At 37.7% G+C, this 13,350-nt stretch overlaps 1 non-coding gene across 1 annotated transcript; it reads right to left on the reverse strand.

The window, feature by feature from the left end:
- Positions 1-930: 930 nt before the first annotated feature.
- On the reverse strand, positions 931-1,126 carry LOC141676268 (U2 spliceosomal RNA). Its single transcript, XR_012556866.1, has one exon. It is a non-coding gene; the product is annotated as a U2 spliceosomal RNA (small nuclear RNA).
- Between the last annotated feature and the right edge of the window lie 12,224 nt (positions 1,127-13,350).

A 13,350-nucleotide genomic window follows, 5' to 3' on the forward strand; every position in this document is an offset into this window, starting at 1 on the left:
AAGCATGCATGTGCCCTCATATATCATATACAAACTTATTATCCCGTGCACCTTTTTGGTATTGCGAGTGGAGTGGTGGCGGATTGATCGGTGACAATAAGGAGATCACGAAGATGAGAAACAAGCTCTGCCGGAGAGCGGATCTTTGTCGATGATTTGAATAAGCCTTTCATCATCAAAGTGCCACAATAACAACACGCCTGCTCCGTTCTATTTTCTTCAATCCTACCTCTCTTTCTCTCTCTCTCTCCCCCCCCTTTAACTCTCCCTAATCTGCTGCCTTATTTTATTTGTTTATTTTGGGGTTTAAGGCAAGAAAATAAATATGAGGAAGAGCTTATATATAACCCTACCAACGATGGATCTGTTTTCTAATTTTCTATGATAATCTTTTGTCACCAATCTTTTGGCAATCAGGTGGAGTTTGATTTTTTTTAATTTCATTTGGCCTCGCGCATGTTTGTATATAAATTCTTAAGATGTATTAATTGAGTAACGTATGTATATTATGCGACTGAGGATGATTGCAATTACAGTCAAACATAATTTCTTACACCACCGGTACTTTTATACAGTTTGCGGCCAATGAGTGAAAATAGCTTTAGGTGACATAATAACTTGGTTCGTTGAACATGGATCAAAATGAGGTACAATCTTTGTACTTGAATCTGGAAAATCATAACTTTATTATTTATTGTCGTTCATTCTATTATAAAGGGTGAAATTGAAACTATATTACTTATTATCGTGAAATATTATATTAAAAAGGTGAATTGAGGCATTAGTCGTAAATTGTTCCATTAAGTTAAATTATATTTGAAATATATCATCAAAGTTTTAAACTTTCATATGGAAACAATCGGAATAACAATTTTTTTCTCCGGCAAAGAATTCGTGTCCTTTAAAAAAATTATAAATTCTTTGATTTGGTAGGGGTGCGCCAGGCCCGAGCAGTAGCGCAAGACTTAGGCGACGCATGAAGACATCAATAGCAAGCTGTTGTTAGGATCTTCCCCGATAAAAAAATTAATTTAATATCGTGTGGACCATTGGCCCACATATCAGATATTAAACTGATAAGAACATATACTACACTTAATCTTAGCCAAAAGGCCGAGAAAGGTATGAATGAACAAGCTATTTGACCTTGTTTATATGGATGAGTTCGGCACATCTACCGAAAAGTATCTCGAGGTGGTACGGAACTCCAGGTACATATAAACTACTAATGTAAGCAATGCTGTAAAGCGTGGAATAAGATATGAATATGAATTATTCGAGTACATACAAATTGACTATTCCCTCGAAAAATAAAAAAAAATAATAAACTGTTGGAGTAAGTGCATAAAATGTTTTTCCAAATCGTTTAATTAATAATATGCAAGTCAACTACTTTTCTATCACTCTTGGTGCATTACGAATTCCTATTTAGTTGCTTGTTGCAAATTTTATGCAACCACACCCAATAACAGATTTAGTATTTTGCGAGACTTGTGTTTTATTTTCAAATTTAAACTGAAACTTAAACGGGAAAGCAATACCGGGTAACACCTTAAATATGAATGATGCGAAAAAACCGTGTTGTGAGAATCCATATGCAGTTTACACGGTTTTTGTCATTGTTGAGGAAAATAAAATTAAAAAAACTCCACATAAGAGGAAAATTAATTTTTAAGCACAATATGTCATCAAACTTAAAAGAAAACGAAACCCTTAACGTGAACAAAATAATGGCGCAGTACAATATATGTGCATGTTGATATTTGTAATTATGAATATTTACCTCACCTATCATTTCTTATATTATATTATGATAAATTTATTTAGTCTGAGACTATAAATTCATTTACGTGTTAATAAGAGTAATTTTTACTTACAAATATTAAATAAATAGTAATAACTTTAAATAAATGAAGTTTTTAATTGATTAATACCGAATTTTAGATTTTGCCACCGCAAAGTTTAAAATCCCTTTGGTTTACCAGGTTTCATGAAATTCAGTAATACAACAAATTATGTAATATAGTTAGCGGGGCCGCGCGTAAAAATTGAATTCCCCTAGTAGTAGATAAATTGATCTTGAGTTATCGATATATAATTTTGAGATGTTATAATAACTACCCCATGTAAGAAACGGGCCCTAATTTGACTTGCAAACATAACATCTCAAAAATTACATGGTAAAATATAGTCCTTATGGTGATCCCAAAATTGACTAGTATAAATGTGGTACCAAGAGGTGGTTAAAGGAAGTCAAATTGCATGTATATGATCTTAAAATGTCAATTGTACCAATATATGGTGGAAACTGACTCTTATAGAGTGCAAAGTGACTCTAATATGGTGAAGAGTGACTTACATTGTTGATTAGAGCCAAAATGTTTCCAAAAATTGACTCGTATAAAAGTAGTAAAAGAGGTGGTTAAAGGATGTTAAATTGTATGTACATGATGTTATCATGTCAATTGTGCCAATATATGGTGGCAAGTGACTCTTATAGGGTGCAAAGTGACTCTAATATAGTGAAGAGTGACTTACATGGTTGATTAGAGCCAAAATGTGGCCCAAAATTGACTAGTATAAATGTGGTACCAAGAGGTGGTTAAAGAAAGTCAAATTGCATGTATATGATGTTAACATGTCAATTGTACCAATATATAGTGGCAAGTGACTCTTATAGGGTGCAAAGTGACTCTAATATTGTGAATAGTGACTTACATGGTTGATTAAAGCCAAAATATGTCCCAAAATTGATTTGTATAGAAGTGGTAAAAGATGTGGTTAAAGGATGTAAAATTGCATGTATATGATGTTAACATGTCAATTGTACCAATATATGGTGGCAAGTGACTCTTAAAAGGTGCAAAGTTACTCTAATATGGTGAAGAGTGACTTACATGGTTGATTAGAGCCAAAATTGACTCGTATAAAAGTGGTACAAAGAGTAGGTTAAAGGATTTCAAATTGCATGTATATGATGTGAACATGTCAACTATACAAATATATGGTAGCAAGTGACTCTTATAGGGTGCAAAGTGACTCTAATATTCTGAAGAGTGACTTATATGATATATTAGAGTCAAAATATGGCCCTAAATTGACTCGTATAAATGTGGTACCAAGAGATGGTTAAAGGAAGTCAAGTTGCATGTATATAATGTTAAAAGGTCATTTGTACCAATATATGGTGGCAAGTGACTCTTATAGGGTGCAAAGTGACTCTAATATGGTGAAGAGTGACTTACATGGTTGATTAGAGCCAAAATATGGCCCAAAATTGACTCTTATAAATATGGTACCAAGAGGTAGTTAAAGTGAAGTTGCATGTATATGATGTTAACAGGTCAATTGTACCAAGTGACTCTTAAAGATGTTTTGTCATACCAGCATTGGGATCACCAATTCGCATTTAGTACAATTAACATATTAACATCATATACATCCAATTTGACATCCTTTTACCACCACTTAGTGCCACTTTCATACAAGTCAAAAATTTGTTCCACATTTTGGCTCTTATCAACCATGCAAGTCACTTTTCACCATATTAGAGTCACTTTGCTTCCTATAATAGTTATTTTCCACCATATATTTATACGATTAACATGTTAAAATCATATACTTCCAATTTGACGTCCTTTAACCACCTCTTGGTACCCCTTTCCTATGAGTCAATTTTGGGCCACATTTTGGCTCTAGTCAATCATGTAAGTGACTTCCCACCATATTAGAGTCATTTTGCACCCTATGAGAGTCATATTCCACAATATATTTGTATAATTAACATTTTAAAATCATATACATCCAATTTGACATCCTTTTACCACCTCTTAGTGACACTTTCATACAAGTCAAATTTGTTCCACATTTTGGCTCTAATTAACCATAGAAGTCACTTTTCATCATATTAGAGTCACGTTGCACCCTATAAAAGTCACGTTCCACTATACCTTTGTACAATTAACATTTTAACATCATATACATCCGATTTGACATCCTTTTACCACCTCTTAATGCCACTTTCATACAAGTCAATTTTGTTCCACATTTTGGCTCTAATCAATAATGTAAGTCACTTTTCACCATATTAGAACCCCTTTGCAGCCTATAAGATTCACTTTCCACAGTATATTTATACTATTAAAATTTTAACATCATATACATCCAATTTGACATCATTTTACCACCTCCTCGTTCCACTTTCACACAAGTCAATTTTGTTTCACATTTTGGCTCTAATAAACCATATAAGTCACTTTTCACCATATTAGAGTCCCTTTGCAGCCTATAAGATTCACTTTTCACCTCATATTTTTACTATTAAAATTTTAACATCATATACATCCAATTTGACATCCTTTTACCACCTCCTCGTTCCACTTTCACACAAGTCAATTTTGTTCCACATTTTGGCTCTAATCAACCATATAAGTCACTTTTCACCATATTAGAGTCCCTTTGCACCCTATAAGAGTCACTTTCCACCATATATTTGTACAATTAACATGTTAACATCATATACATCCAACTTGACATCATTTTACCACTCTTAGTGCTACTTTCATACAAGTCAATTTTTTTTTTCCACATTTTGGCTCTAATGAACAATGCAAGTCACTTTTCACCATACTAGAGTCACTTTTCTTCCTATAATAGTCATTTTCCACCATATATTCATACAATTAACTTGTTAACATTGTATACATCCAATTTGACATCCTTTAACCACCTCTTGGTACCCCTTTCCTACGAGTCAATTTTGGGCCACATTTTGGTTCTAATCAATCATGTAAGTGACTTCCCATCATATTAGAGTCACTTTGCACCCTATAAGAGACATTTTCCACCATATATTTGTACAATTAACATGTGTTAACACCATATACATCCAACTTGACATCCTTTTACCACCTCTTAGTGCCACTTTCATACAAGTCAATTTTGTTCCACATTTTGGCTCTAATCAACCATGTAAGTCACTTTTCACCATATTAGAGTCGCTTTGCACCCTATACGAGTCACTTTCCACCATATATTTGTATAATTAACATGTTAACATCATATAAATGCAATTCGACATCCTTTTACCACCTCCTCATTCCACTTTCATAAAGTCAATTTTGTTCCACATTTTAGCTCTAATTAATTATGTAAGTCACTTTTCAACATATTAGAGTCACTCTGCACCCTATAAGATTCACATGCCACCATATATTGATATAATTAACATATCAACATCATGTACATGCAATTTGACATAATTTAACCACCTCTTGTACCCCTTTCCTACGAGTCAATTTTGGGCCACATTTTTCCTCTAATCAACCATGTAAGTAACTTTTCATCATATTAGAGTAACTTTGCACTCTATAAGAGTCACTTTCCACTATATATTTGTACAATTAACATGTTAACATCATATACATCCAATTTGACATCTTTTTACCACCTCTTATTGCCACTTTCATACAAGTCAATTTTGTTCCACATTTCGGCTTTAATCAACCATGTAAGTCGATAAGTGGCATTTTATACCACTTAGAACGTCTTATAATGTCTTGAATTGATGTCTTGAAATCAAGTATTTTGTGTATTTGATACGTTTTTCTAGTGTCTTTGCATTTCAGGGTATAACTTGCGAATTTAGGGGGATTTCATGAAAATAAGCCTAGGGAAGTACTTGGAATCAGTTGTGGGGAGTTGTGTGAAAAAATCAGCAAAATCCGGAGCAAAAAGTTGATTTTTCCAGAAACTATCCAGGCGTCCACCTGGGATGTGGGGCGACCGCCTGGAGGTGCAGGCGCCCGCTTGGGACCTGGGGCGGCCGCTTGGGGTCGAGAAAACTAATTCTGGATTTTAATTCGTATTCTACTGGGCTTCCGACGATGCTGTTTTTGGTGGACTCTTATATAAACCTACTTGAGAGACGTTTCACAATAACAAGCAACAAAGAACAAGTATCAATCAAGCAAAGAGCTAGGAGAAAAGATTAAGAAGACCATTTTAGCACACCGCAACGAAGAAGAGGAAGCATACGTTATCTTGTGATTCTTTTATTCGTTGTAACAGTGGATGCTAGTTTTCTTTAATTTGAACCTTAATACTCTTGTGACGTACTCTGGTTTTAATAAGTATTTTATTAGTTTATATTGTCATGTTATTATCATATTTTCATATGAACCCATGGTAACGATGAGTTCTATCATGGGCTAATCGTGATCATGGGGTCGTAGCGGATTTACTATGGATTTCTTTAGTTAATTGTTTAATACCTTGGTATGTGATGGTTGTATGATATCTAGTATAGGTTATGGTTATTTGTCTTATGTGCATCACGAATATATAAGATGGCCTGTTAATCTCTTATGAAGCGAAAGTGAATCTTGAGATTTAGAACTTGCCATGCTAGCATAGGTTCATGTATTGTATGCATGATTAGTGGGTAACTCTAACCGTTTTACTTGCCTTGTGTAATCATAATGAATAACTTGCGCTTAAATCATTATGTTGTCAAATTCTGTAGACATATAGGGTCTCAACATAATTGATGCCTATTCAACTTCTATCTTAATTGTGGATGCTTGGTAAAATGGTATTTGTGCAACAAAAGTTGGCTTTTATCAGTTTCGTGTTGTTCGATTAATGTCTTCACCGTTACATGCTAAGGGTAATAACAATGACTATTGAAGGAAGTAGTAATGAAGTTATGATCTCATGTGTGTTTAATATATTAATTCAAGTATTATTTAAGTGTTCAATTCTCATAGTTAATCATAATTATTAATTAGCTAATCAACCTTAAGTTTTACTGTCTTAACATTGAGAAGTAATCATACATTGGTGAGTAAGTGCTAATTAAATATAATTAGTCTGAGTCTCCGTGGGAATGAACTAGAAATTATTCTATATTACTTGTGAATGCGTATACTTGCGTGAATTATTAGCGTATGCTTTGTGCCTAACAAGTTTTTGGCTCCGCTGCCGGGGACTCGGTGGTAATTTTTTTAGTATATGTACTTACCATCAGTGGTCATTAGGACTCATTGATTAGGACTTGTTACTTATTATTTTCGGTTGTGTTTCAGGTACTCTAGCGAGCGTTTATGCAAACACGTTCTCGCACTCGCAAGAGGACTCTAGATACAACTGAGGAGACATGCTCAGTTCTTGATATTCTGGAGAAGATAGATTTTGAAGATTCGGATAAAGAGAGTGAAAAGAAAGAACCATTAATCATGGGTGATCGTATAGTTCCAACAGATCCAGCTCTTATGGACTTTTCTCGGCCTAAAATTGATGACATTCAGTCAAGCATCATTCATCCGGCTATTCAGGCTAATACTTTTGAAATCAAGCTGGGCACTATTCAGATGGTACATAATTCTATTTCTTTCGGAGGTGTTGCGACTGAAGATCCCAACATGCATATCAGGAATTTTGTCGAGATCTGCAGTACTTTCAAATATAATGGTGTTACTGATGAGGCTATCAAGCTGAGGCTTTTCCCATTCTCTTTGAGGGATAAAGCTAAGGACTGGTTACATTCTTTACCAACTGGGTCCATCACTACTTGGGAAGATCTTGCACAAAAATTTCTGGTGAAGTTTTATCCAATGGCCAAAACTGCAGCTATGAGGAGTGTTCTTACTCAGTTTGTGTAGCAACCAACATAATCTATGTGCAAAGATTGGGAGCACTATAAAGAGATGTTGAGAAAGTGTCCACATTATGGTATGCCTGACTGGATGGTGATCACTGGGTTCTACAATGGTTTGGGGCCCCAATCTCGGCCCATGATTGATGCAGCAGCTGGAGGCGCCTTGTGGGCCAAAAGTTATACTGAGGCCTATAATCTTATTGAAACTATAGCTGCAAACGAGCATCAAAACCCAACTCAAAGGATGATTCCTGGGAAGGTAGCAGGCATTCTGGAAGTTGATGCAGCTACAGCTATTGCAGCGCAGCTCCAAGCGCTATCTTTGAAGGTCGATTCTTTAGCCAACTATGGAGTGAATCAGATAGCTATGGTCTGTGAGCTTTGTGCAGGCTCTCATGCTACGGATCATTGTTCTCTTGTTAATGAATCTGTTCAGTATGTGAAAAAATATCAGCGACCGCAGCAGCCTGTGCCAGCTACTTATCATCCTAATAACAGAAATTATCCCAATTTTAGCTGGAGCAATACTCAGAATGCTGTTCAGCAACCATATCAGCAAGCTCTAAGTAAGCAGTTTAATCCACCTGGATTCCAGCAACCTCAGCAATATGCTCAAAGACAATCATATCCTCAACAAGGAGGTGCTGCTCCACCTTCTAGTGCTGATTTCGAGGAGCTAAAGTTGTTGTGTAAAAGTCAGGCTGTTTCTATCAAGACCTTGGAGAATCAAATCGGTCAAATAGCCAATGCCGTGCTCAATCGTCAACCTGGCACACTTCCCAGCGATACTGAAGTGCCAGGAAGGAAGGAAGCTAAAGAGCAAGTCAAAGCTATTACCTTAGGGTCTGGAAAAGTTGTTGATGCTGAAAAAGCAAATGATAGAGAAGCTGAAGTTGTAGATGAAGAAGAAAAGCAAAAGGAGAAAGAGGGGGAACCAAGGAAGACTACTATTGAACACACTCTGCCTGAGGGTAATACAGGGGAGAAATAGCTCCATCCTCCACCACCTTTTCCTTAGCGATTGCAAAAACAAAAGCTGGATAAGCAATTTGGTAAGTTTCTGGAGGTGTTCAAGAAACTTCACATCAACATACCTTTCGCTGAGGCTCTGGAGCAAATGCCTAGTTATGCGAAATTCATAAAAGGTATTCTTTCAAGGAAGGTGAAACTGGATGATCTTGATACCGTTGCTCTAACGGAAGAGTGCAGTGCTGCGCTGCAACAAAAATTACCTCCAAAGCTTAAAGATCCAGGTAGCTTCACCATTCCTTGCACCATTTGCAAGTTGTCATTCGACAAGTTCCTTTGTGATTTGGGAGCAAGCATCAATCTGATGCCGATATCTATCTTCAAAAAGCTGAATTTGCCTGATCCAAAGCCCACCTATATGTCTCTACAATTGGCTGATCGTTCTATTACATACCCACGAGGCATCGTGGAGGACATGCTAGTAAAGGTGGATAAGCTCATCTTTCCTGCAGACTTTGTCATTCTGGATTTCGAGGAAGATAAGAAGATTCCCATAATCTTGGGAAGACCTTTCTTGGCTACAGGCCGTACCTTGATAGATGTGCAAAAAGGTGAACTTACTATGCGGGTGCAAGATCAGGATGTAACATTCAATATATTCAATGCGATGAAATTCTCTATAGAAGATGAGGAGTGCTTCAAGGTGGATTTGATTGATTCTACGTTAACTTCAGAATTTGATCATGTGCTAAGGTCTGATGCCTTAGAAAAAGCCTTATTGGGGGAATTTGACAGTGAAGATGAGGAAGGCAATAAGCAACTACAATATCTAAATGCTTCTCCTTGGAAGTGAAAGGTAGACATGCCATTTGAATCTCTTGGTAATACTGATCTCAAGAATGCTGAGGGAAAGCTCAAACCATCTATTGAGGAAGCGCCTACTTTGGAGCTTAAACCATTGCCTGAACACTTGAGGTATGCTTTTTTAGGTGATGCATCTACTTTGCCTGTTATTATTGCATCTGACCTTTCAGGTCGTGAGGAGGACAAGCTCTTGAGGATCTTGAGAGAATTCAAATCGACCATCGGATGGACTATAACAGATATAAAAGGGATCAGCCCTTCGTATTACATGCATAAAATTCTAATAGAGGAAGGTAGCAAGCCGACTGTTGAGCAACATCGAAGACTTAATCCTATCATAAAAGAAGTGGTGAAGAAAGAAATTCTAAAGTGGCTGGATGGAGGAATCATATATCCTATTTCTGACAGTTCTTGGGTGAGCCCCGTGCAATGTGTACCTAAGAAAGGAGGTATTACTATGGTAGCAAATGAGAAGAACGAGCTCATCCCTACTCGAATAGTCACATGATGGAGGGTATTTATGGACTACAGAAAGTTGAACAAAGCCACGAGGAAGGATCACTTCCCTCTTCCATTTATTGATCAGATGCTTGACAGGTTGGCTAGTCATGAGTATTATTGTCTTCTGGATGGCTATTCGGGTTACAATCAGATTTGCATTGCACCAGAAGATCAAGAAAAGACTACTTTCACTTGTCCATTTGGCACGTTTGCTTTTCGCAGAGTTTCTTTTGGCTTATGTGGTGCACCTGCCACTTTTCAGAGATGCATAATGGCAATATTCTCTGATATGATTGGAAATAATGTCGAAGTGTTCATGGATGACTTCTCCGTCTTTGGACATTCGTTTGATAAATGTTTGAATAATCTCCGTTCGGTGCTCAAAAGGTGTGTGGAAACTAATTTGGTGCTCAATTGGGAAAAATATCACTTCATGGTGCAACAAGGCATCATTCTTGGGCATAAAGTCTCCAGCAAGGGCCTTGAGGTGGATAAAGCCAAGGTGGGCGTCATTGAAAATCTTCCGCCACCTATTTTCGTGAAAGGAATCCGTAGTTTTCTTGGTCATGCGGGTTTTTATCGGCATTTCATCAAGGACTTCTCTAAGATATCTAAGCCGTTGTGCAACTTGCTCGAGAAATATGTGCCTTTCAAATTTGATGATGAATGCTTGGCAGCATTCGAGACTCTTAAGAAGAGTTTAATAACTGCACCAGTTATTATGGCACCTGATTGGACAGAACCTTTTGAGATGATGTGTGACACGAGTGATTATGCAGTGGGAGCAGTTCTTGGGCAGCACAAGAATAATATTTTTCATGTGGTCTACTATGCTAGTAAGACGCTTAATGGAGCTCAAATGAACTATACACCACTACTGAGAAGGAGCTCTTGAGAATAGTTTTTGGTTTCGAAAAATTTCGATCTTATCTACTTAGGATAAAGGTAACAGTATTCACTGATCACGCTGCCATCCGCTATCTGGTCTCAAAGAAGGATTCGAAGCCTAGACTTATTCGTTGGGTGCTCTTGCTACAGGAATTTGAGTTAGAAATCAAGGATAAAAAAGGTACTGAAAATCAAGTAGCTGACCATCTCTCTAGACTGGAGAATCCCGATTCTACTTCACATGATAAGACATTGATCAACGAATCTTTTCCGGATGAGCAGTTGTTCGCAGTTCAGGAGGAAGAGCCATGGTTCGCAAACATTGTGAACTATCTTGTCAGCAATATAATGCCTCCTAATATGAATGTGGCTCAAAAGAAGAAGTTTCTACATTAGGTGAAGTGGTACATGTGGGATGAACCATATTTGTTTAGACAAGGAGATGACCAGATCATCAGGAGATGTATCCCATTCTATGAGACTGAGGGGATATTACGAGACTGTCATTCCACAATTTATGGTGGACATTATGGTGGTGAAAAGACAGCAACTCGTATTCTTCAAGCAGGTTTTTTCTGGCCTACGTTGTTTAAGGATGCACATCAGTTCGTTTTAAGGTGTGATCGTTGCCAAGGAGTTGGGAATCTTACTAGAAAGGATGAGATGCCTTTAAATGTGATGCTTGAAGTTGAGGTCTTCGATGTTTGGGGAATCGATTTCATGGGACCATTTATCTCGTCCTGCAATAATCAGTACACCTTGCTGGCAGTCGATTATGTCTCAAAATGGGTAGAAGTCAAGGTTCTACCGACAAATGATGCAAGGGTAGTGTTGAGTTTTCTTCACAAGCAGATATTCACAAGGTTTGAAACGCCACGAGTTATCATAAGTGATGAGGGGTCACATTTCTGTAATCGTAAGTTTACTTCTATGATACAACGCTACAATGTGAATCATCGTATTGTTACTGCCTATCATCCGTAAACTAATGGTCAAGCTGAAGTGTCTAATAGAGAGATCAGGCACATTCTAGAGAAAGTTGTTTGTCCGTCAAGGAAAGATTGGTCTTTGAAGCTCGATGAAGCTGTTTGGGCTTATAAAACAACATACAAGACTTCATTTTGGATGTCCCCATTTCAACTTGTCTATGGTAAGGGATGTCATTTACCTGCGGAGCTTGAGTATAAGGCTTATTGGGCATTGAAGAAGTTAAACCTGGATCTAGATGCAGTTGGGAAGAAGCGAATGCTTTAGTTAAATGAACTTGATGAATTTCGATTGCAAGCGTACGAAAACAACAAAATGTAGAAGGAAAAAGTGAAAAGGTGGCACGACAGGAAGTTATCTCCTAAGTTATTTGTGACGGGGCAACAAGTTCTTTTATTCAACGCTCGTCTCTGACTTTTTCCTGGAAAGTTGAAATCAAGAGTCTGGACCATTTATCGTCAAAACTGTGTTTTCACACGGAGCGGTGAAAATTTTTGAGAACGATCCGGGCCAAGCATTCAAGGTTAATGGTCAGAGATTGAAGCACTATTATGGGGACACGGCAAACCGGGAAGTGGTTAGTGCCGTTTTATTGTCAACTTGATCGCACTACTCTACGTCAAAGCTAATGATGTAAAAGAAGCGCTTCTTGGGAGGCAACCCAAGATTTGAGACTATAGGAACCTTTAGAAGTTAGTACTCTATCCAAAAACCCAAAAAAATCAGAACAGAAAAAGGCAGAAAAAAAAATTTCCAGGAACCTACAGGGCGCCCGCCTGCTAGTTCCAGGCGGCCGCTTGGGAACTGAGGCGCCCGCCTGCTGGTTCCCGGCAACCGCCTGGATCCCGACTATTTGAAAAAAAAATTCAGCCTTATAAAAAAAACAAACAGAAAATAAAACATAAAAATAATTCCACAGCCATAACCCCATTAACCCACAAATTTTCTCCTACAAACAAGCCACAAACCCCACTCCTAATCAATTTCTAAACCTAAATCCTATCCTATATATACACACAACCTCTCCATATACACTCCCATATACTTTCAACTTACAAACTCTCTCCTACATATAAAACACAACTCTGAAACACTTATTCTCAGTTTTAATGGCCCGAAAGAGATCTCGAACTGTTGATAGCAGCAGCACCATTCCTACTGCTGATTCTTCGAGGAGTACTGCTGCGAGGACCCGATTGGTGGATAGGGCTGCTGAGGAGGAGTATGCTAGGCTTCTGACTAAGCCAATTCTGAAGGAGAGGGGATTTTTGCCATCGGGGAGGGATGGTGAGTTATTGCCGATGATTGCAGAGAAAGGGTGGATTACTTTTTGTCAGTCGCCTGAGGCGGTCTCGATGAGTATGGTTCACGAGTGTTATGTGAACGCCATGGCCGACAAGAATGGGTATTCTGTTGTTTGGGGGCTTACGGTTGATTATCAGCCCGAGGCGATTCGCCGTGTTATTGGGCAGCGATAAAGGAAG

Source organism: Apium graveolens, chromosome 7 (assembly GCF_009905375.1).
Source record: "Apium graveolens cultivar Ventura chromosome 7, ASM990537v1, whole genome shotgun sequence".
Classification (NCBI taxonomy): domain Eukaryota; kingdom Viridiplantae; phylum Streptophyta; class Magnoliopsida; order Apiales; family Apiaceae; genus Apium; species Apium graveolens.